The sequence below is a fragment of the Hetaerina americana genome, unplaced genomic scaffold (genome assembly GCF_022747635.1).
Source record: "Hetaerina americana unplaced genomic scaffold, ioHetAmer1.1.p SCAF_29, whole genome shotgun sequence".
In the NCBI taxonomy this organism is placed as follows: domain Eukaryota; kingdom Metazoa; phylum Arthropoda; class Insecta; order Odonata; family Calopterygidae; genus Hetaerina; species Hetaerina americana.
In genome coordinates, this window is record NW_027286863.1 from 2,076,034 (window position 1) to 2,099,480 (window position 23,447).

Consider the following 23,447-nt stretch of genomic DNA (forward strand, 5'->3'; position numbering starts at 1 on the left):
ATGGGAACCACTTGGAGTGCGGAGAGAACAAGCGAGGCTAACTTTTAGAAAGGTTCAGAACAAACGAGTTTAACTATGACACTGAAGGAATTATAATGGCCCCACACTACTTAGGTAGATCAGACCACAAAGATAAAATAAGGGAGATAGATTCCAGGACAGATAGGTACAAATACTCATTCTTTCCCCGAACAAACATACATCATAATTGTAAGAAACCGAAGTCACTTTAGAAATATTAAAAACATTGAATTTACAAGTCGGAGCAAAGTTAAACACTGCAAAGCTGTTAGGTATACTTTCAGGTGCATGTTTATGTTAGGTGGTAGTTCGAGTGTTTGCATGTGTGTGGGGTGTAAGTGTTCTTGCATGAATATATGCCATGTTTTTTTGTGGATGTATGAATTTGTGGTTCTTGCATGCAGTTTTTTTCTTTTCTAAATTACGGGTCATGTCCTAACACCCCCCGGCACACGCCCTTGCGGCGGCTTGCGGGGTATTAAGTAGATGTAGATGAAGTGGATGTGTGTGTGTGTGCTTTAATGGAAAATCTCACGAAGCTATAATTAAACATTTTGGAGGCAAACAAACCTGCTGGAGTTAAAAAGCAAGCACGGGAATCGCAAAATACTGTTGCCTGGCCACCTTCTTTTCGCGGCCAAGCAACAATATGCATGCAGGCAGACATATGACGTCTATAAGAGCTCGTATCTCGTATTGGATGGCATGAAATCCTTGAAGTCATAGGGAACAGATAAAAATCATTTTCTGCAAAACAGGAAACGCCAAAAGGTAAATGCCAAAACGCCAAATATTTTCAATGAAGGTGGTTTTGTCACCGAGTTATTTCGTAAGAAACATGTGCGCATGTTCAAATGTTTTTGCGTGGGGTCCCAGTGTTCGTCCACAAGCCTCGATTTTCGATCCCTTTAATTTAAAAAATTTAAAGCTCTGCGACTTACTTTACCCCTTCTCACTTCCGAAAGAGAGAGGTGGGGGAGGCCTTTGGGCGTTAGTGCTTCGACTTGTTGGCCGGAGCGAAGTCGGGGAGGGGAGATGCTCTCTTTCGTTTCCCCGGCCAAGGGAGAAGGGCAGAGAGGAATGAATATATTCGGTTGCGCAGCCAATTTTTCTGAAAGCCTTATATGCGCGCACCCTTCTAACTTCGGCACATGCTACATTTCGGCAAAAAGTATCTTTTAAAACAATAACGGAAAGGCTTGTGCTGAATTTAACGTTCGTGCTTCGTTTAAAATGGTGCACTTGGTAATAAAATTACTTGAACAACCAAATGGTGGTCGTAAGGGTTTTAAAAAGAAACGACGGCGCGTTCTATGTGGCGTTTGACCTTGAAGTGGGCACGTGCGGGGCATGCGTAAGACGTGGAACGATCAAGGGGGAGAGGGAGGGAAAGGACGTTCAATCTCTCTCCACCTTCCTCTTTTCCTTCATTCCGTCCCCACCTCTCTCTCCGGAAACCCTCGTCCCCAAACCCTAGGGCGGGTCGGCGCACGAAGACCCATGTCGGGCGAATGGACGGCGACCGGAGAGGGGGAGGAAGGAAAGGTGCGTGTAGTTGAGATACGCGTTGAGAGTCGCGGAAGGGGGAAGTGAGGGGAGGAATGGCGAAAGGGGTTGAAGATAGGAAAAATTGCTATTATTTTTCCCTTCAATTTCTTTGTATTCAGGAGGGAGAGAGAGAGGGAGAGCCTCTGGGAATGGAAGTGCGGGGCGTCGGAGGGGGAATGAATGGAGGTGGAAGCGGGCGGAGTGGGAAAGGAGGAGAGCACGGATCAATACCTTCCGCCGGCAACCAACCCCCCCCCCACCGCGCCTCCCATCTCATCTCTCTCCTTTCCCTCCGCCCGAGCCCCCAACGACCTCCACGTTCCCTATTCCCACAAGAGTGAACCCTTGACTCGGCCCCTCCCCTCCCCTCTGCTCTCTCTGGCCTCTTCTCCTTCCATCCCTCCCCCCCTTGGCCGCACCCTCCCTTTTGCCGCTCCCCCTTGACCCCTTCGCCGCCACTTCGCGCCTCTCACTCCCCGCCCTTCGTGCCACGTCTCTTACTCCTCTCCCGCGCGCATTCATTCGTGTAAGTTATGCACCATCCCGCGGACACGTTTCCAGATAGCTCAGCAGCCATTCTCTCCCACCCCCTCTCTTCCCTTCCCCCGCCTTCTCATTCGTCCCGCCTCCCTCCCTCCACTCCACCCGATTCACTCCGTCCGAGGCCTCCACTCCTTTTTCTCTCTGGACCCCTGTCTCTCTCTCTCTCGCCATTCATTGCCCCGCTCACCCCTCATCAATCCCCCCTCCCCGCTATCCTCCGCTCAGATACGTGGCCGGCCATTTAATGCTCCTATCCTTTTCCTATTTCTCTCCGAATCTATCCCCCCCCCCTCCCCTTCCCCGCGACTTCTCGCTCTCCCGACGGCCTCTAATTAGCCACGTCCCCCGCGCGAGGGGATGGGGGCTCTCGTTCCCCCCTGTGCACCCCGCGGCCTCCCCTTTCCGTTCCCCTCCTCCCTCCGGACGTCGCCGAGAGAAAGCTCCCGCCGGGGGGGGGGCGGTGGTGGTTGTGGTGGGGGAGAGATTAGTTTCTCGAAGAGGGGGTTGGGGCGTTGGGGTTTATTTTACCAGCGGCGGCCCCTCTTCCCCTCCCACCTCTCTCTCTCTTTCCGCCCTATCTCCCCGAGGCCTGCCTCACCCTCCCTCCCGCGCCTCAATCGGAAAATTCTCGATTCAGGCAGCTCGGGGATAGTGGCAGTGAGTCATATTCAACCCTAGCTTTGATTTGAGGGTGGCGGGGGTGCTGTATATTTTAACTTCCCCGGAATCGGCGCTGATTTCGGGATATTGTGAACTTTAAATGCTATCTATTACACATGTGGTGCTCTGGGCAGCATCCGAATTTTCTCGACCCCCGCGAGTTCGCCCCGCCGGAAAACGAATCGACTCGCGTCCGAGTCCAGAGGGGTAGGGGCGCGGTGATCTCGATTCCGAGGGGTGGTGTTCTCTCCCGTCAAAATTGCGGGAATGGCTCAAATGCGATCCGACCAGGGAGCATCCGACCCAACGGCGAGGGGACGAATCCACCCGTCAGCTAATTCAAAGGTCAAATCTCTTCGAGGGGTTAAGTGTCATAATGGCATTTTTCCCGCTAGGATGGGCTCTTCATTTAGGCGGGAAAATGATCGCGGTCATATCAACGCAAAAAAATTCTCTGGGTGTACACTCTGCGCACCGTAAGATTATTATCCCTGGTAATATCTCGCTTGTAGTATTGGATTAGAACGACTGTTTGATAAAGCAATGTATTTCAAACGAGAGAATGTGTGTTTTTATAATTATGACGTGCGTACTATTCTGCGTATGCATAATGTCATTTAGAATTTAGCGGCGAGGAGCGAGTAATTAGTGTATAGAATGGTGTAATCCATTTAAAGCTGGACAGTCGTAAATATCGCATTACCCTTGTGACTTCATTTTCCCACGGATGCTTAGAATATGTAATTTTGCGAGCCTAGGCGTTTTCTCGGTGCATTTACATTTGGTGTTACGGCTCTCGAAGGACGGGCGACATGTGGAAGGCGCCGCCGGTCGGTAAAAGTCGGGGTATCGACGGTGTGTGCGCTCTTGTTTCTGCGTGGGGGTGGTCGGCAAGTGTGGGTGGGGGTCGGCAAGGTAGGGGGGTCGGCAAGGGAGGGGGGTTGGCTAGGGGGAGGGGAGTTGCCAGGTGGGAGGGGGGTCGGCAAGAGAGGGGGGGGTTCGCTGCGGGTGGAGGAGAATCAAAGGGTATGAGTGGAGAGGGACGGACGGGTGTGATAACGAGCCCGGGTGCTCGGGAGTTGAGCGAGGGGTCGGGGAGAAGGAGAGACAAGATTCGCGATGCTCGAATTTGACCAACTTAGTGAATATCGCAAAATTTTCGATTCATCCGTAGGCGTGGCCGTAGTGAATGGCACACATGTATTTTCATCACCTCGTGCGTTTCCAGCGACAGTTACATCAACGGCACATATCCGCGCATTCCCGGTGATCGCCATGTGAACATGTTTACGGTGTAGAGAGAACTCCCTCGGATCCGGTCTCACTTTAATGACCGCCCGACGCTTCATTTGGTCTCGGTTCTCTCGGAGGGTCGCTCGATCTCGCCGATGACGGATGAGTGCCATTGCGGAAATAAAGATGCAGCGGTCGAAAGTTTTCAATCATTATTGCCATTCAGTTGGCAACCTTTTAAGGTGTAAAGAAGGGCAACTGGATGGACGCTAACTGAGCCCACGTTCATTTCTTAGCCTCACCTAGCAAGACAACCTGGTAACCTACATTAAGAATAAACCGCACTTCGATTCCTCGTGCTTTCTGCCTCTCTTCATTCCACCCAGCGTCATGTTTTCCCATCCCCCCCCTGGCTCGCTTGCTCTCCCCTCCATCACAGTCTTCAGCATCCCATTGCCAACCAAAATGTCCTGCGTCCATCTTTCTCCTGCCTCCTTTGGATTTCTGCCGACGATCCCCTCTCCTCGCCCACCACGCCTCCTACCTGTCTTTGTTTTTCCTTTCCGCCCCCCCATTTCACCTTTTTCCTTCTTCTCCGTGCCCACATTTCTGAAACCTCCATTCTATGCCTACCTATGTCTTGACTAAACTTCGCTCCGGACCAAAGTTTTCCATAGTCTTTTCTGTACCTCTTTGCTTAATGTCCCTGTTATATATTTCTTACTTCTTTTGAAAGTTTTCAATAAGCATTCAACAGTTAATATCTTTTCTTTCATAATTATAAATGCATGAAATGGTGTTCTGAAAGTGTTCTCCAATTATTCGCCCAGGGTGCGGAGGGTTCCAATGAGAGGGAGTGGGCTGACACCTCTCCTCCGTCGCCCGCGATGCAGAACATCGATCATAGTGCTCTTGTTCCAAAGATCGAATCTATTTCTCTTTTTCGATGTGTAACGTTTCGATTCGAGGCGATGTGTCGCTCATCCCAAATTGTCCGTTGTCGCATGCAGCCTCCATCGCGTTTAATTAACCTATTTAAATCTCGGCTCCGTGCATCCTCTTTTGCCAGTATCGATATGGCATGCGTGTATGCATCTCACGCGCATCGAGGCCCATGCGGCGTGAGCCGACTCGTCCGGGGAGGGGTCCGGGGGAGTGAGATTGAAGGGAGATACGACTCGAGTTTTGCAGGCTAAGACGTAGGGAAATAAGGGATGCGGTGAAAGGGCGGAGAAAAAGGGAAAGGCGTGAGACTGAATGGGAGATGGCGTGGCGGGGAAATGCCCGGCGACGAAGCTGCGAGAAACAGGGTGGTCGGTCGCCACGGACGGATGGGCGAATCGGTAGGGAAGGAAGTTCGGGCTTGGGGGGTGGACGAATGCTTCCTCCTTCAACTTGCCGAGTGGGGGTCGTCTGGGGAATGCAAAGGCCGGCGCAGACCACTTTCGAACTGCGTCCGTTCAGCCGTGGCCCGCTGCTCCTCGCGAGGCAAATGGAGGATGCCCCAGACGACTGAAGTGGCGGCGTTCGTCGCAGGGGCACGTGGGTTCTCATGGCAGCGTGTTGTCTAAACAAAGAAAAATTTTGAACTTATTATTATTTCTAATGGGGAGCTGGCGAATTTGAAGCAGAATTGTGAGCACGTACGAATATAATAGAGGGAAAATGTTTTCACACATGATAAAAGTAAGATCTAATTAAGAGAAAATATCTTGCAAAATGTTGTGCTACTCTCATTAATTTCCGTTTTGAAATCCATTGAAAACTTTATTGGCACATTACTATAAAAAGATAATCCATGTCGGTCATTTGAAGGTGTGTTTCACCGTAGTGAAGTCTTACGCTATCAATATATCAATCGAATGTGCAACATATCTTAAAGCGAAAATGCGTATTTTCTGACAAAAAAAACTTTTAAAATCGTTTTCTGGGTAAACTAATTTTTCAACTCAATATCAGTGTTATTTCAGCATTTTTCACTGTGGAACTTTGAAATAAAAGTTCTGCGTGGAAATCTTTGGCTTGTTCTCCATTCTAATATTATTTTCTTCCAATTTAATGGAGCCTTTAAATTTTCCCTTCCGTCCAGTTTGTAGCAGGATGACAGTACATATTCACTGCGCACGCGTATGGGTCATAGGCTTTCTTTAAAGAGAGTTATTGATAGGATATAAGATTGGAGTACATTGAGGAGTATTTGTTTAAATTATCCCTGCCGTCTATTCCCTAGAAGACTTGATGAAAATCTAATCATGACCTCGATTTCGCAGTGAATTACTTGAGAAAACCACATGACGTTTTATTAAATCCTTGTACGAGAGCTTCACTCTTGTGACATAATTCCCCCTTTATAGTTATACTTTTATTAAAAACCAGCTTTGTTTAATTACCCCCGTCACTTCCATCTCAAGACCATTGGGCACACATTTTTAAAGATTTTGTCAAAAGACGGCTCTTAATGTGAATTAATGAACGTGAGCTGGATAATTAAAAATTCTCCCTGCGGAAATTTTATTTCATGTATAATTGCGTTGTTTCTTCCTCGTTATTTATTGCACCAGTTAGAAAAATTTTAACCTACCGTTTAAGCAAATAGGGAATATAGGTTACGGGGGTCAAAAGGTCATGCGAGATGTTAAACGACCTGGCACGTGTCCCAAAAGCGGGTGTTAAGGAAGCATGTGTATCCAATCAGCCTAACTAGTATTTGATTGCGAGCATTTAAGGTATTTCTTGTCAATATTTTATCATTCCTTAGATGGACTTGTATTTTCCTTTTTTTCCTGTCTTATAATATATTCCCTGACTATTTTCGTCATGGGATAACTTGAGGAAAAATATCCAAATTGAATAGAATAAGAAAATTTCCATGTTTTTTGCTCGTGGGATACATACGCGGAGGGCATATGATTATGCATTACAAGGTATGTTGCAGATCCTTGAAGATCTGGTGAAAATAGCTGGATATTTTTTTAACAAAAAGAAGTGAACTTGCTTTTAAGGATTTTCTTCCAATGTTTCTCGAGCTTCGTGGTCTCTTGTAAATTTATTGTTAACTGAAGTAAACATCTTTGATTTATGCGAGTACGTAGATGATGTGACCTTATGAATGAGTTTCAACTCGTTTTACGTCACGTACTATATGTATGACATGAAATTCGCAGTATTGTTTGCTGAAAATTAAGCTATTCTGGGTAAAGCAAATTACTTGATCGCTCTTTCCATAATGACGCTTTCATTCAATTTCACGCGACTGTGTCCCGTGTTACATTCGAGTGTTCAATAAAGAGCGACCGTAAAATTTTCATTTCTGCAATTTATTTCTTCAACAATTCAATTTGATGTCGTGTAGTTTGATCAAATATTTGTCGTTAAGTTTCATACATTTGACTCCAGTATTGCGTCAGTTGCCAGTTGGGAGTATGATCAATCCGCCTACGCCTGGCTCCGTTCATAAAAACACTTTCTTGCGTTCTTTCACACTGCGGAACAGGACAAAGTCAGATGGGGCCAGGTCTGGTCTGTGGGGAGGATGAGAAACACACTCGCATTGATTTTCGGGAGATAATCGCTATTTAGAAGTGGGTTTTTCGGAAACCTTTGCTGTTCTACAGAGAAGAACAGACTCTTCATAATCATTCTGTAGCATTACGTAGGCTTCGTTTGAGGATTTGATAAAAAAAAAGAATTTCAATTTGCCGTATTACTTCTTGCCCCCACTTTTTCTGTAAGCGAAATGAACATGTTCCAGCGTGAAATGGCGGCTGCTGACTCAACATGGGAGTCGAATCAATGAAACTTGTACCACATATACGTTCTTTAATAAACTGTCAACATGTCATATGATAACGTTTTTGCACACCACGTTTTGAAAGTACAAATTTTATGATCACCATTCATTCATTGACGTCCTCGTATATGGCACTAGCGACCCTTTGAAATTATAATAGAACGGTATTTAGCTTTATTGTCTTTTGGTAGTGTACACTTGTAAAAGAAGAAACAAAATTGTGGTAAATTTCTATATTACACGAATGCAAAGTGCTCTGAATGTTTTGCATAAAACAGCGTTATTTTTTGTTCCCCTATTCCAACGACGACATCCGGGACAGGTGGATAGTTTTGCGGGAATTGCATTTTTAATGCCATGCGACCTTCGAATGACGTCCACGCAAAATTTTAAAGCTAAAAACACATGCATAACAATGATAAAATAATTGGGTGGTAAAAATGATCGATTAGTGCAACTTTAAAGGTCAACTTCGATCGGATTTTAACTTATTGAATAGCTTCCTTGGCCTTGATGGATGTCCCTTAATGCAGAAATTCACAGTTACATGCGTTTAGCGGAGAGTTCTTTACGTTCAGCGTAAATTTTTCCACATGTGACTTAAAAAGTCACTGTCCAAGAGTAAACCAAGTATTTGTTACGACGACTTTGGGGATTTTTCCATAAAAATGATATAACGGTTAAGGTGTTTTCGTGATGGCATCAGTTTCACTCGGTTACTGAATTCGACCGTACGCATACCAGAGAGAATTAACGGAAAAGACAATCTCAACCATCGCTTATGTGAATTGGATCTTCCGACTCTTTCTGTCTCGCTCATCAATTACGCTCGCAGTTTCTCATCGACGTCCATCCGCAACTTGGCACATTATTTCTATCTCATTTCTTCATTTATATGCGGACAATTATCTTAACCGTCAATTCCTGAAGGTTCCCTAATTCAAGCATTGTAATTTTAAAAACGTTAAGAGCTGTGCCTGAATGTATGCCGCCTCGTCGGTTCATAAGGGTGGTTATCACGTGAAAAGTTGCTGCCATACTACGCTCCAGGGCCACTTCTCATCTTAATAGCCATATATATAAATATATATATATATATATATATATATATATATATATATATATATATATATAGAAACAACGCATCGTACATTTAATTATTTGAATGATCATGAACATAACGTCGTATCTAAGAACTCGCGGTGTGATATGAAAACACGCTATCAGCTCTTCTCGCTAGAGACTGTATGTAATCTGCTCTAATTATATAATTTATATAATCATAATAATGATGTAATCAGCTCTAAAGTTGATTGTATAGGTTAGAGTGGGTAAGTATTAAGCGTAGGCGTTGAACGCCGAAGAAGCGGGGGTCAGCTCCTGCACCGAACCAGTGGGTCCTCTTAATCAGAATAACGCACTTCCTTGGTTTAGTTGGGAGTAATTAAGGCATCGACCGGAAAGGCACCCAATACTTAACACTGTCCAAATCGGTCTGTAACCGTTGTGTCTATGCCACCCAAAATAAATGCTATTAAATGTTGCCATGACCGTGGTACTTATTACAATACATCCCAATGGCTTACATTATTACCTAATTGTATGGAGTTACAGGCATCAATACAACTTCCCGTCCGAGTATAGATGCACGCTTTTGTTGGTTGCAAATGACCCGGACCATTAGAGTCGTTTCTTCGCCAGGAGCAGGCCGTTGGTTCGGTCGCATTCCTCCTCCTCACCGGCGCCGCGGCGTGCCCCGAGTGTCGCATCCCACAGGTGGTCGGTCATCGACGCTCTCCTTCGAATGCGTCGTCGACTCGGCCGAAGGGACGCACGCCTGCCTGTCTTGTCCTGTCCTGTCTCAACAGAGATAACTTTAACAGTTCTATGATGAGCGACTGCGATAAAGTCCTTTTCTAAGATAGAAAAATTTAAAGAAAATATGGTCCAAAAATTTGTGACAGTTTATTCTTAAATTTTCTTTGGATTTTATAAATATATGATATTTGTTTCAATGGTGTTTATTTATGATATTTGCTTTAATTTTAAATTATGTCGACTTTTTTCTCCAACAAATCCTGTACTTGTCTGACCTCATTTTTGAACAATTAACGGTTTGAAAGTTTCAATGATCTACAAAACATTTTGCAATTTAAAATGACATCACCACGTAAACTTCATTATGGCGAAGGTATCAGGAGGTGGAACAACTTTACAAGACCCATCCTCTTTAGACACCATTCAGCGTTTCCGAAAACATCTTCGAAAAAAAATCAACGGATATCAAATGGATAAAATAAAGATCATCTCAATTGAGAAAATATTGAAAATTCAGCTGAGGTATTTCCTTTCTCCGGGTGCATCCGCTCAAGATAACTACATTTCAAATAATTGCGCCAACTCCCTATTGATACCGCAGAAGACTTTATTTATATTACAATAGTTTATACTAATGCGAAGTGCTCCGTTGATTTTTATTAACGTTCCGGAATAATCTGTCGAGTAATGAGTTTTCGAAGATAGAAGTTAGCCAATTAACCCCATTAGACGATTTCGAGAACTGGAGAATGAACACGTGGCGTCACGTGACACTTAAAGGATCGATTGAACGGCGTAAAACGATGTATCGAATCGAAGATATGACTGGCCCGGCATGAAAAGTTTGGAAAATTATCGTACGTCTTATTCCGGAATATCGTTGTTAACTTCCTCTAAGAGTGTGATGAGTGGTCATGCAATAGATCTTAAATAGTTTCCAATTGACGAAGTTCATTTGTAGTTGGAGCACTCGTGGTGTTGTTCAGACTCGTGGGCATGTCTTGCAATTTCAGGAACTCTTCCGCGAGCAAGAAAAATTAGTCGCGAGTCTAGGGTGACGATCAATCTCCTTTGGACGTGATGTTGATTAATTAGAAAACTTAAGAAGCCCCTCGAAAGGGCCTAAACAATTGGTTTTGAATTATCATATGGTGATAGTCGGCTCCCATCCGAGGCCTCTTGCCGCTGCAAATCAGCCTCGGACTTTCGGGTGATGAACTCCCTCTTGTCAACTCCTTGGTTATTATGTTGCGAGAGATGGATGAGCTGAAATGTGTCATCTATCCGGAGACTAAACTAAAGTTCAGTAATTCTCTTTCTAGGTGCGTCATTTGTGCGTTAAAGAAGTGTTTCATGAATTATGCTTCGATGGATTCGGATAATGTTTTTTAAAATCATTCCTCATTCCCAAGGAAATGTTCATTGCCATACAAAATCCGAGGTACTCAGTGGTTTCATGAATTTTAAGGGAGTGGATAGGCGACAAAAGACAGACCAACGCAATAACTTACAATTGCTCCATCTTCTTCATCCCCATTTCAAGCATTAGCCTGCTCTTGTTTGCCAACCTTATTTGTTGTTCTTTCCATTTTTCCCTTGGCCTACGGATTGTCCAGCGTCCATTTAGTCAATAAACATACATTAGTTTTGATGTGTTTTGGGCCAATCGTTTCTATATTCTTTGATTTTTAATGTATGATACCTATTTTTGACTCTACTCGTATCCCTGTATTTCTTTTTCCATCGCGTATCCTTATGCATCCTGCTATTTTTCTTAGCATTTCCATTTCTGAAGCTAATATCCCTTAATCTTTAGCTCCTGTTATGTCACCTCTATTCAGACAGCTGGGAGTCGCCAGTACTCTATAGTTAAAAATAACGACTCTTTTTTTATTATGTTTTTTAATTAGTTCGCTAGTTTTAACCCCTTTTCGTTATATCTCTACCTATACGTATACACACACACACACACACACACACACACACACATATATATATATATATATATATATATATATATATATATATATATATACATATATATATAATGGGCTGACACAATATAACACAAATAGAAAAGAATAGACACATTTAAAAGAACACTCACACGGTAAATTGTTCGAGCTTTCGGCCCTCTCAGAGGCCTTCTTCAAGAGAGACTCTATATATATATACTATATATACTCTACTACTATATATACTCTATATATATACTCTATATACTATATATACTCTATATATATACTATATATATATATATATATATATATATATATATATATGCCTCCCAACCTTAACGTGGTGGAAGGGCTTGTGTGTTCCGATGACCCCTAGAGCTATGCTGGCGGGAGTAATAATAATTACTCCTGGTAGGGTCACCCTTGATAGGTCGAAGGTTAGGAGCCAGACGAAAGGTAGTCCACGCAGCATCTGTTCCTCAGTGAGGCAGCTGCAATGGCGTCTGACCCCAGTGGGACGGCCAGTAAGTGATGGTGTCACGTTAAAAACACTATTAAGGAAGGCAGCGGGAAACCACCTCAATTATCATTCCCAAGAAAAAATATGATGGACAATACAGAGATTTTGAGTCCTGGCAAATACGGAGCTCGGCCCAATCGGCCGTGTGTCACGCCCGGCAGTGGGAGAGGCAAGGCTTCCGCGGTCGTCATCCCACGAAACCCTTGCAGGGGAAAACCTACTGCAGCAGGACAAAAGGCTCAGGAAAAGAAGAATAAATTAGTTAGAAGAGGAACGTGGAATGTTAGGACAATGATGAGGACAGGGAAATTGGAAATGTTAAGCAAGAGATGGAAAGGGGAAATATAGATATTTTAGGCCTATGCGAGGTGAGATGGAAGGATAGCGGGGATTACTGGAGTGATAATTATAGAATAATATACAGTGGCGGGGAAGAGAGGCCACGAGGGGTTGCCATAGTGTCGCGAAGTTGGCGGCCGCGACATCATTGGTGGGAGCGTAGCACAGAATGAGAGAGTTGTATTCGGTTTATGATTCTTTTATTTAACCCTTATCAAGCAATGGGGTTCAGGCACCGGGGAGTAGGGACGAGCGAGCGGGGCAAGGCTGGGCATCTCTGGTTTGGTCGTAGGTGCCTACGACCGACGGACTCAGAGACAGGGTATCAGGTGAGGAATTGGGTCCCTGCTCCAGGAGCGTCTCGCCTTACATAGCATCGCGCCTTCGGGGGGAGGACGTCAAAGTTGCTACATTGTAGCAGCTACATTGTAGCAACAAGGGAGTTGGGTAGCGGACATTGTCTTGCCTTGGTTTCCGAGAAACCCACGCTACATCACCAAACATTGTCTGTTATGCTGGGGGGTACTCCTTGGGAGAGTTAACTTATATTGGGGATTTCCGAGAAACCCACATTACAACAGTATTAAATCAAGATGTAGGAAGAAGCGTAGTCAACATAGAACAGTACAGATTCTTGTCGTCCTGGTGTATACCAGGCGGCGGGGTACCCCAGGCGACGCTGGCGGTGAAGGCGGCCGTCAGTAATACGGGCTGCTCCAAGCTACGCATTGTGGCTCATGTCGGGACAAACGACGCCTCGGAACGTGGATCTGAAGAGATCCTGCGCTCCTTTAAGGAGATGCACTCGGAGGTGAAACGAGTCGAGGCAGAGTTGAAGGTCCCAATTAAATTAAGTATATGTAGTATTGTGCCGCGTGTAGACCGCGGAAGGCTCGTTTGGAGCCGCATTGAGGGTTTAAATCAGAGATTGCTGGGATTTTGCCGGGGAATCGGAGCGGACTTCGTTGATCTGAGGCCCGTCCTCTCATCGTGTCGGGTACCCCTTAATCGCTCCGGGGTCCATTATACTGCCGAGGCATCGCAGTTGGTAGCGCGTAGGTTACACGAACACGTTTCGAGGGTTTAGCATAGCTGGTAGGCAAGAGCGTAGGTCATATGTTGGGAAAAATAAATTAGAATCCAGCGCTTTTTGTCAATTCAGTTCAGGTAATGCCTCTCATATCCCCAAAAAATTTGAACAAACAAACACTTGCGTTAAAACATCATCTAACCAAATGTAAATTTAATAAAATTGGTGCCTCTGAATTCATAGCAGATAGCAATGCGAGTGAATGTAATTCTTTTGACTCTGTTAACCACGAATCGTCTCAAAACAGTTATGTTAGCGTACATAAAAGCGAAAAACAAAAAGTAATTGACCAAATTAAAACTATAACATTTAACTGCCGTAGCATTAGAAACAAAATATCGGATATTGAACATATTTTTGTCAGTACAAACGCAGACATAGCAGTTGGAACGGAAAGTTGGCTCACGGGAGATATAGCAAACAATGAGGTTTTTCCAAACGGTTTCACAATTTACAGAAGGGACAGACCAAATAGGTTGGGTGGGGGAGTATTCATTGCAGTAAAGTCACATCTTAGTAGCCAACGATATGAATGCGACGTAGATGACATAGAAAGCGTTTGGTGCAACATTAAGGACTACAACGGCAGAAGCCTATACGTGTGTTCATTTTATAGACCCCCAGATTCTAACACAGATGTCCTACACAAGCTCGACGAACAAATATCCACTATCAGCAGCAGACAAAGCAACAGTATTACTATAATCGCTGGTGACACAAATCTACCGTCAATTGACTGGGACAACTACTGCGTAGGAAAATCTGCCAAAAACAGAGATTCATGCCAAGAACTCCTTCATATATTCACAAAACACTCCTTAGAACAAATTGTTAAATCACCAACACGGGGCCAAAGCATACTAGACATCTTTGCGACTTCTATGCCCGAAATCATTACTAACATTGAAATAATAGACGGAATCAGTGACCATAAGGCTATTCTTGTAGAGTTAAAAACTAAGTTCGTCAAAATAAACAAAGAAAAGCGTAAAATATACCTATACAACAAGGCAAATTTTAACGGACTAAGAGAATATTTAAACATAAAAATACCAGAATACATCACAAAAACACTGACAACAAATACAGAGAACACTTGGAATTATTTCTTAAATATTTTACGCGAAGGAATAAAGACGTACATCCCGTCCAAACTCAAATGCGACAGTAAGGAACCTAGATGGTACAACGGGGAAGTCAGATCGGCATTAAGAAGGCAAAGAAAGCTACAGTCAAATTTTAAAAAGAGTTTAAAAAGTGACGATATAATTTATATGAATACAACCAAACAGCAACTAAAAGAATGCCGTAGTAAGACGAAAAGTATTATGCGCACAGCACTACACTCTTTTAAATCTAAAATGCTAAGCGAATATCTTGAGGAAAATCCAAAGTCATTCTGGTCCTATGTTAGGGAAATACAGGGTAAACGTCCCACTGTTCACTCTTTGAGGACGGAAAATGGGGAAATCATTACAGATAGCGTGAAAAAGGCAAATATGTTAAACCATTTTTTCCAGAGCGTCTACAACAAACACACAAACGCACCAAACGATCCTCCACACCCACCCGGGGAACACATGAGCGATCTTACACTGACCAAGCAGGGAATAGTACATCTGCTCCGTAGTATCAAAGCACACAAGGCACCTGGTCCGGAAGAAATACCTGCTAGAATATTAAAAGAATTAGCTGACGACATTGCCCCATTTTTACATATTGTTTTTCTAAAATCGATAGAAGAAGGCTCAGTGCCTCGCGACTGGAAGCTAGCCCATATAACTCCCATCTATAAAGGCGGCGATAGGGATAAACCAACGAATTACCGACCCATTTCTTTAACATCGATCTCTTGTAAAATATTGGAACACATTATTGTCACTAACATTATGAGATTTCTTGATAGTAGGAAAATACTAATCCACAACCAGCACGGATTTAGGAAAAGGAGATCTTGCGAAACACAACTTAGTCTCTTCATTCACGATATACTTAGATCGGGAGAAAACAACACACAAGTCGATGCAGTATTCCTGGATTTCAAAAAAGCCTTCGACAAAGTCCCACACAATAAATTGTTACATAAACTTACATACTATGGGATCAATGAGAAAATAATTAATTGGATTAGAGACTTCTTGTCAAACCGCAAACAAATAGTAGTCATAGATGGGTTGTGCTCAACTGATAGAGATGTAAATTCGGGCGTCCCCCAGGGAAGTGTAATAGGGCCTCTTCTGTTCTTAATATACATAAATGACTTAAGCACACACGTTAGTAGCAATCTAAGGTTATTTGCTGACGACACGGTGATATACAGGGAAATAAGGAGCCGACTAGATCGCGAGCTACTCTCTAGAGACTTAGACAATATCTCGGAATGGTGCAATAAATGGGGATTAACACTTAATATAGATAAATGTGCAGTTTTGAAATTTTGGAATAAAGGAAGCGAGGAACAGGATATAAACTACAAAATAGAGGGTTCAGTATTGACTACGGCAAATCAAGTTAAATATTTGGGGGTTTTTCTAACACCACGCCTTTCATGGGGAGCACATATCAGGACAATATGCGGATCAGCTTTAAAGAAACTTGGCTTCATAAAACGGGTGGTGGGGAAATGTAATGAAAAAGTTAAAGAGAGGTGTTATTTTGCTCTAGTTAGACCTCATTTGGAATATGCCGCAAGTATTTGGGATCCGTGGGAGAAAATTTGGCAAAAAGAATTAGATAAAGTCCAGAGAAAATCCGCTAGATTCGTTAAAAATTGTTATGATAAAAACACAAGTGTGACAGGTCTCTTAGGGGATTTAGGCTGGGAACCACTTGAAGTGCGGAGAGAACAAGCGAGGCTTAGACTTTTAGAAAGGTTCAGAACAAAAGAGTTTAACTATGACACTGAAGGAATTATAATGGCCCCACACTACTTAGGTAGATCAGACCACAAAGATAAACTAAGGGAGATAGATTCTAGGACAGATAGGTACAAATACTCATTCTTTCCCCGAACAATCAGAAATCATAATAGTAAGAAACCGAAGTCACTTTAGAAATATTAAAAACGTTGAATTTACAAGTCGGAACAAAATTAAACACTATAGAGATGTTAGGTATACTTTCAGGTGCATGTGTATGTTAGTTGGTAGTTTGAGTGTTTGCATGTGTGTGGGGTGTAAGTGTTCATGCATGAATGTATGCCATGTTTTATATATATATATATATATATATATATATATATATATATATGATTTTGTGGTTATTGCATGCGGTTTTTTTTTCTTTTTCTTTTCTAAATTACGGGTGGTGTCCTAGCACCCCCCGCCACACGCCCTTGCGGCGGCTTGCGGGGTATTAAGTAGATGTAGATGTAGAACAGGTAACGGATAGAATATTACTAGTAGAGATAAAAGCAGAACCGACGAACTTGGTTACTATTCAGGTATACATGCCACCGAGCAACCACACGGAGGAAGAAGTCGATAGGATATGCGATCAATTAGAGGACATAATCGCTTGTGTTCCTGCAGGGAAACATATGATAGTGATGGGGGATTGGAATGCGACGGTAGGCTAAGGGAGAGATGGGGATAAGTTGGGGAACTACGGTTTAGGCACGAGGAATGACCGCGGGGAGAAAGCAGTTGAGTTCTGCAGGAGACAGGGGTTAGTCATCACCAACACTTGGTTTAGACACCACAAAAGACGCAGGTATACATGGAAAATCCCAGGTGACTCAGAAAGGTTTCAGCTAGATTATATTCTGGTTAACACAGGTTTAGGAGCAATGTGATAAATTCGCACAGCTTCCCGGGAGCGGTTTCAAAAGAAGCATGGTGAAAGACGCAGTGTGAGAATATGTAAAGTTTGCACAGGAAGGTTGACATTTTTGCGCTATACAGCAATGTTTAATCTTTACCGGGAAGAAAGAGAGGAAGATCCATGCTAACAGTTAGAGATAGGGCGGGTAAGATAATAGTTAATACAGGAAAGATCCAAGAGAAATGGAAGGAATGTATAGAAGAACTGTATAGTAAAGAACTTAGGCCATCGAAGTTAGATATAGAAAAGGAACAGGACGTAGAGGAAGATAGCTTTGGCCCAGGCATACTCTACTATGAGATGGAAAGGGCATTAAGGGAGATGAAACTAAATAAGACCTTTGGGGTCGATAACATTCCTGTGGGACTATTGGAATGTTTGGGAAAATGTGGGAGGAAGTGGCTAAATGGGCTGATCCGTATTATTTTTGAGGAAGGCATCCTGCTGGAAGACTTTGTGAGATCAGTTTTAGCTCCTATTCCAAAAAAGGCAAAGGCTACATCATGTGAGGACTACAGGACAATTAGTTTGATATCCCACGCAGCTAAAGTTGTGCTAAGGATCATAAACAAATGGATAGAGAGTAGGGCAAATGATTACTTAGGGGATGATCAGTTTGGGTTTAGGAAAGGGAGAGGTACGCGTGATGCCATTGCAGTAATCTACATCTACATAATACCCCGAAAGCAGCCGCAAGGGCGTGTGGCGGGGGGGGGGGGGTGTTAGGTCACCATTCGTAAAAAGGAGCAGTACCACATGCAAAACAAAAATATGGAAAATTACACCCACAGCTGTTCCCACATTCATGCAAAAATCCCTTCATCCAACACTCATGCAAACACATAAATCAATAAACAACTGCACCTCAGGATGCAGCACGAAAGCCATCCACCAATACACAAGCCAGGATAAAACAGGCAAGATTCCAAAACTCCACCACGAACATGAAACACAAAACACTCGACCCTCCGCAGAGACTATGAAAGACAGGGAATGCGACCCAACGTTACAGGTAGCAGGAATTCCCCGGAGAGGGACGAGGGATTGAATGGGAGACCTAAAAACAGATGAACAGAACACTAATGAGGTCATTCGGAAAGAATGGGTTATGATAACAAAACACACGAGGTTAGTGAAAGAGCATGCATTTAAGCAGAACTAAATATTTTCTAGACGCTGAGGGTGGCAAGTGGAATTTTTGCTATATACTATATATCCCTGCAGTTGCTATCCCGTATTGTCCGTGGGAAGAAGGAGTCCTTGAGTCGGCTAGTTCTGGCATCTATTTCCCGAATTTTATATGCATGATCCAAGCGACTAATGTATGTAGGAGTACGAATAATTTGCGAGACCTCGGTGGTGAAACATGCGGATCTGAATTTATATAATAATTTCAATCTTGCATTGAATCGTCTCTCTTGAACCCCAACTCCATGACCATTTCGGTGACGCTTCGCGTGTTATCGTTAGAATTTTTAACAAAACGGGCTGTCCGGCGTTGAACCTTCTCAATTTCCCGAATGAGGCCTTTTTCACTCGGATCCCACACGCTGAATGCGTCGTCTAAATGAGGCCTTACAAGAGCGTGGTAACAACGTTCCTTGACCTTCGAGTCACATTTGCCGACAATGCGTGTAATAAATCCCAATTTCTTGTATGCTTGACTGCAGACTTTACGTATGTGAGTCCCCCAAGTTGTCTTTTGTGAAAGTAACACCTAGGTATTTTACCGTATCAACTACTTCTAGGTCAACTCCAGCTAATTTGTAAGCAAATCCCGTTGATCTGTTAAATAAATTTACCACCGAAAATTTATTATAATTTAGTGTCAATCCCCAGTTAGAACACCATTTAGTAATGCAATCTAAATCCTGCTCTAGAATAAAACGATCCTCATCCCCAGATATCTCCCGATAGATCACCGTGTCATCCGCGAACATCCTAATTTTACTTTTCACTTCGCGGTTTGAAAATGGCTCGCCGGAATTGTTTTTGCGGACGCGGTTGCTGCTTCGTGCGGCGGGCGTTGAGTGTGAGTGGGGCGCCCTGAAGCGAACCTTGTGGGTTGCTGATGGCCGCGGGACGGTGGGGGGCGAGGGGAATGGCATGGATGGATGTCAGTTAAAGATTTGAAACTACGTTCGAGGCTCAAAGAGTGACTTGGCATGTTGTGGAGGTAATGACTGCTCAATCGATGAAATTGAATTTATTTCTTAAATAATAAGCTCCTTTTTTAACCCTGTGGTTTCTCATGAAAATTCATTGGTGCGATTCCTATCACTCCATTTCTTCGCCCTTCCTGCATTTCTTCGTAAGACCTAATGTGGACAGTCATCTAATTTCCAAACTGAAAACTATACTGATATTTAAAAAATTCACCGAGCAAGCAAAAGGTGAGGCTTCAAGGAATGGACATTTTTGCAAGAGGTTGGACGTGCCACAACTGGTATGAATATGTAGAACCAGTGAAATTTTGATGAACGGCTCGAAGATTTAGAATTTATCCCCAAACGTAAGGAATCCAAGAAAGAAAACACGGCGCCGATTCATCATGAGTGACTGCATGGGCCCCGAAAGGTCTCAAACTCGAACTCGAACTGGTTTATGAGCACTTTCTTACATTATATAATGCCTTACAGGGAATTAATGACGTGACGTGATTGCCAGAGTACATGAAAGGGCGTCTTACCGCGAAACATTGACATTGATGGAGCGAGAGGGTTATGGATTCATCCGTTAGAGGGTTTGCGATCGATGTGACCTTCACCTCTTGGCTTCCAGGAGCGGGATGCAGGGGCTGCTGTGAGCGGGTCGGACGATCTCGGGGAAATCGAACTGTGCGCCACCTAATGGTGGAAAACCTAAGGATGTGCCATTCCGAAAGTAACCGATGCATGGCCTCAAATGTTCGACATGTCCTTGGAAATGGCCATATTACTCCAGAGATAATTAGGTGGGAATTACATGAAGAAGCACATGTCATCTGAGCATGGACACTTGATTGATCGGGCAGTCCTCCAATTGCTCGGCAACGGAAAAGAGTCCATCATCTCATGAGAGAGAGTCGTGCTTCAAATTCGATTAGACATGGTATTGCTTTTGTGTAAAGGCAATTGTCTGCAAAAGTCTGACTTGCGATTGGCGGATGGTCATTGAAAGGATAAATTATGTAAGAAACTATTTTTTAATTGGAAGGTGTAGAATATCCTCTTCCCGCGGGCTAGATTCTTTAAGTGGTGGAATAATTACCAATGTCACCTAGCCCTAAATAATAATCTTACTGAAACTGTTTGCCTAAATGATGCCTGGTCAGGAAAGGGTATCTTAGATAAGCAAACCCACCGTTGTTTAGAAAAACATCTTTTTTCTCTGCGCTGTGGTCGCAAAGCATCTGGAGTGGTAACATTTGAGGCATAAAAATACTTTGATCATATGGTTTCTAGTCTTTAAACCTATGTTCACCTACATCTACATCTACTTAATACCCCGCTAGCCGCCGCAAGGGCGTGTGGCGGGGGGTGTTAGGACACAACCCGTAATTTAGAAAAGAAAGAGGAAAAAAAACCGCATGCAATAACCACAAAATAATATATCCAAAAAAAAAACTTGGCATAAATTCATGCATGAACACTTACACCCCACACACATGCAAACACTCAATCTACACCTTACATACACATGCACCTGAAAGTATACCTAACATCTCTATAGTGTTTAATTTTGTTCCGACTTGTAAATTCAACGTTTTTGATATTTCTGAAGTGACTTCGGTTTCTTACTATTATGATTTCTGATTGTTCGGGGAAAGAATGAGTATTTGTACCTATCTGTACTGGAATCTATCTCCCTTATTTTATCTTTGTGGTCTGATCTACCTAAGTAGTGTGGGGCCATTATAATTCCTTCAGTGTCATAGTTAAACTCGTTTGTTCTGAACCTTTCTAAAAGTCTAAGCCTCGCTTGTTCTCTCCGCACTTCAAGTGGTTCCCAGCCTAAATCCCCTAAGAGACCTGTCACACTTGTGTTCTTATCATAACAGTTTTTAACGAATCTAGCGGATTTTCTCTGGACTTTATCTAATTCTTTTTGCCAAATTTTCTCCCACGGATCCCAAATACTTGCGGCATATTCCAAATGAGGTCTAACTAGAGCAAAATAACACCTCTCTTTAACTTTTTCATTACATTTCCCCACCACCCGTTTAATGAAGCCAAGTTTCTCTAAAGCTGATCCGCATATTGTCCTGATATGTGCTCCCCATGAAAGGTGTGGTGTTAGAACAACCCCCAAATATTTAACTTGATTTACCGAAGTCAATACTGAACCCTCTATTTTGAAGTTTATATCCTGTTCCTCGCTTCCTTTATTCCAAAATTTCAAAACTGCGCATTTATCTATATAAAGTGTTAATCCCCATTTATTGCACCATTCTGAGATATTGCCTAAGTCTCTTGAGAGTAGCTCGCGATCTAGTTGGCACCTTATTTCCCTGTATACCACTTTGTCGTCAGCTAATAACCTCTGATTGCTGCCAACGTGGGTGCTTAAGTCATTAATGCATATTAAGAACAGAAGAGGCCCTACTACACTTCCCTGGGGGACGCCCGAAGTTACATCTCTATCCGTTGAGCACAACCCATCTATGACTACTATTTGTTTGCGATTTGACAAGTAGTCTCTAATCCAATTAATACTTTTCTCATTGATTCCATGGTATTTAAGTTTATGTAACAGTTTATTGTGTGGGAATTTTTTTGGAATCCAGGAACACTGCATCGACTTGTGTGTTGTTTTCTCCCGATCTAAGTGTATCGTGAATGAAGAGACCAAGTTGTGTTTCGCAAGATCTGCTTTTCCTAAATCCGTGCTGGTTGTGGATTAGTATTTTCCTACTTTCCAGAAATCTCGTCATGTAACAGACAATAATGTGTTCCAATAGTTTGCAAGAGATCTATGTTAAAGAATTAGGGTGGAAATTGATTGGTTTATCCCCATCGCCGTCTTCGTAGATAGTTTTGCTTCCAGTCGTAAGGTACTCAGCCTTCTTTTATGGATTTTAGAAAAACAATATGTAAAAACGGGGCAATGTCTTCAGCATATTCCTTTAATATTCTAGCAGGTATTTCTTCCGGACCAGGTGCCTTGTGTGTTTGGATACTACGGAGCAGATGTTACGCTATTTTATGTTATAATTGCTTAGTTGTATACCGCATCCTTTTGAAAAGCGGGCTCGAAGCCTCGGAATATAATTATCATTGCCCTCGACTATCGGAATATCGGAGGATGAGGTTTGATTCGAATAGGCGCAACCCCATTCTATGACTTAAAATAACAGTCTCAGAGGATACCAATTGATTTACCAGAACTTCGATCGATGCGAAACATCAACTGCAGCTAGGCAGTCTCATCATCCGTTGGGAAATTTACTTTCTTCTAATTTAATGCAGCGAAATACGTCAATGAATGTTTGCGAATAATTGAAATAAAAGAGCATTCCGTCAATCGAAGTGGCTGGGAAAATATCGAAATAAATGTCAGTTGTCTGAGGCGTATTATGCGCGGGCATAATTAACTTTTCGCTGATTTTGCCGTTCGTATAATCCAGGTGCCAAAGGTCCATTTGCGAGAAATTACCCCATCATCGAAAGTTTTCCAACGCACTGATTTCATTAAACTAAGAGGAACATGCTCACCCCGTTTTGTCTTTAATATTTCCCTGGTAAAAAGAGAGATGATTGCAAATATGTTTTAAATTTAATTAACTAGCGGAATGACACGGCGATATAGGAGAAATGTTTTCTAGCGGTGGTTAACGTGTCCATCAATCTTTATGAGGATAAAAAAGACACTTTACACCCCCACAATAAAGATTTAATATTTCACGACCATGGTTTCGATGCTGCCCATAAACATCAGGTGACATAAATCAACATTTGTTTAACCAATATCCTCCCGGACTACAATCTTGGCGTGGTGGAAGGGCTTGTGCGTTCCGATGACCCCTAGAACTGTACTGGCAGGAGTAATAATAATTGCTCCTGGTAGGGCCAGCCATGCCAGATAGATCGAAGGTTACGAGCCAGACGAAAGCGTCTGTTCCTCAGT

General features: G+C 43.0%; 1 protein-coding gene across 2 annotated transcripts in view; it reads left to right on the plus strand.

The window, feature by feature from the left end:
* LOC139689912 (small G protein signaling modulator 2-like) overlaps positions 1-23,447 on the plus strand; it is a 269,278-nt gene that overhangs the window by 81,155 nt on the left and 164,676 nt on the right. The window lies entirely within an intron of this gene.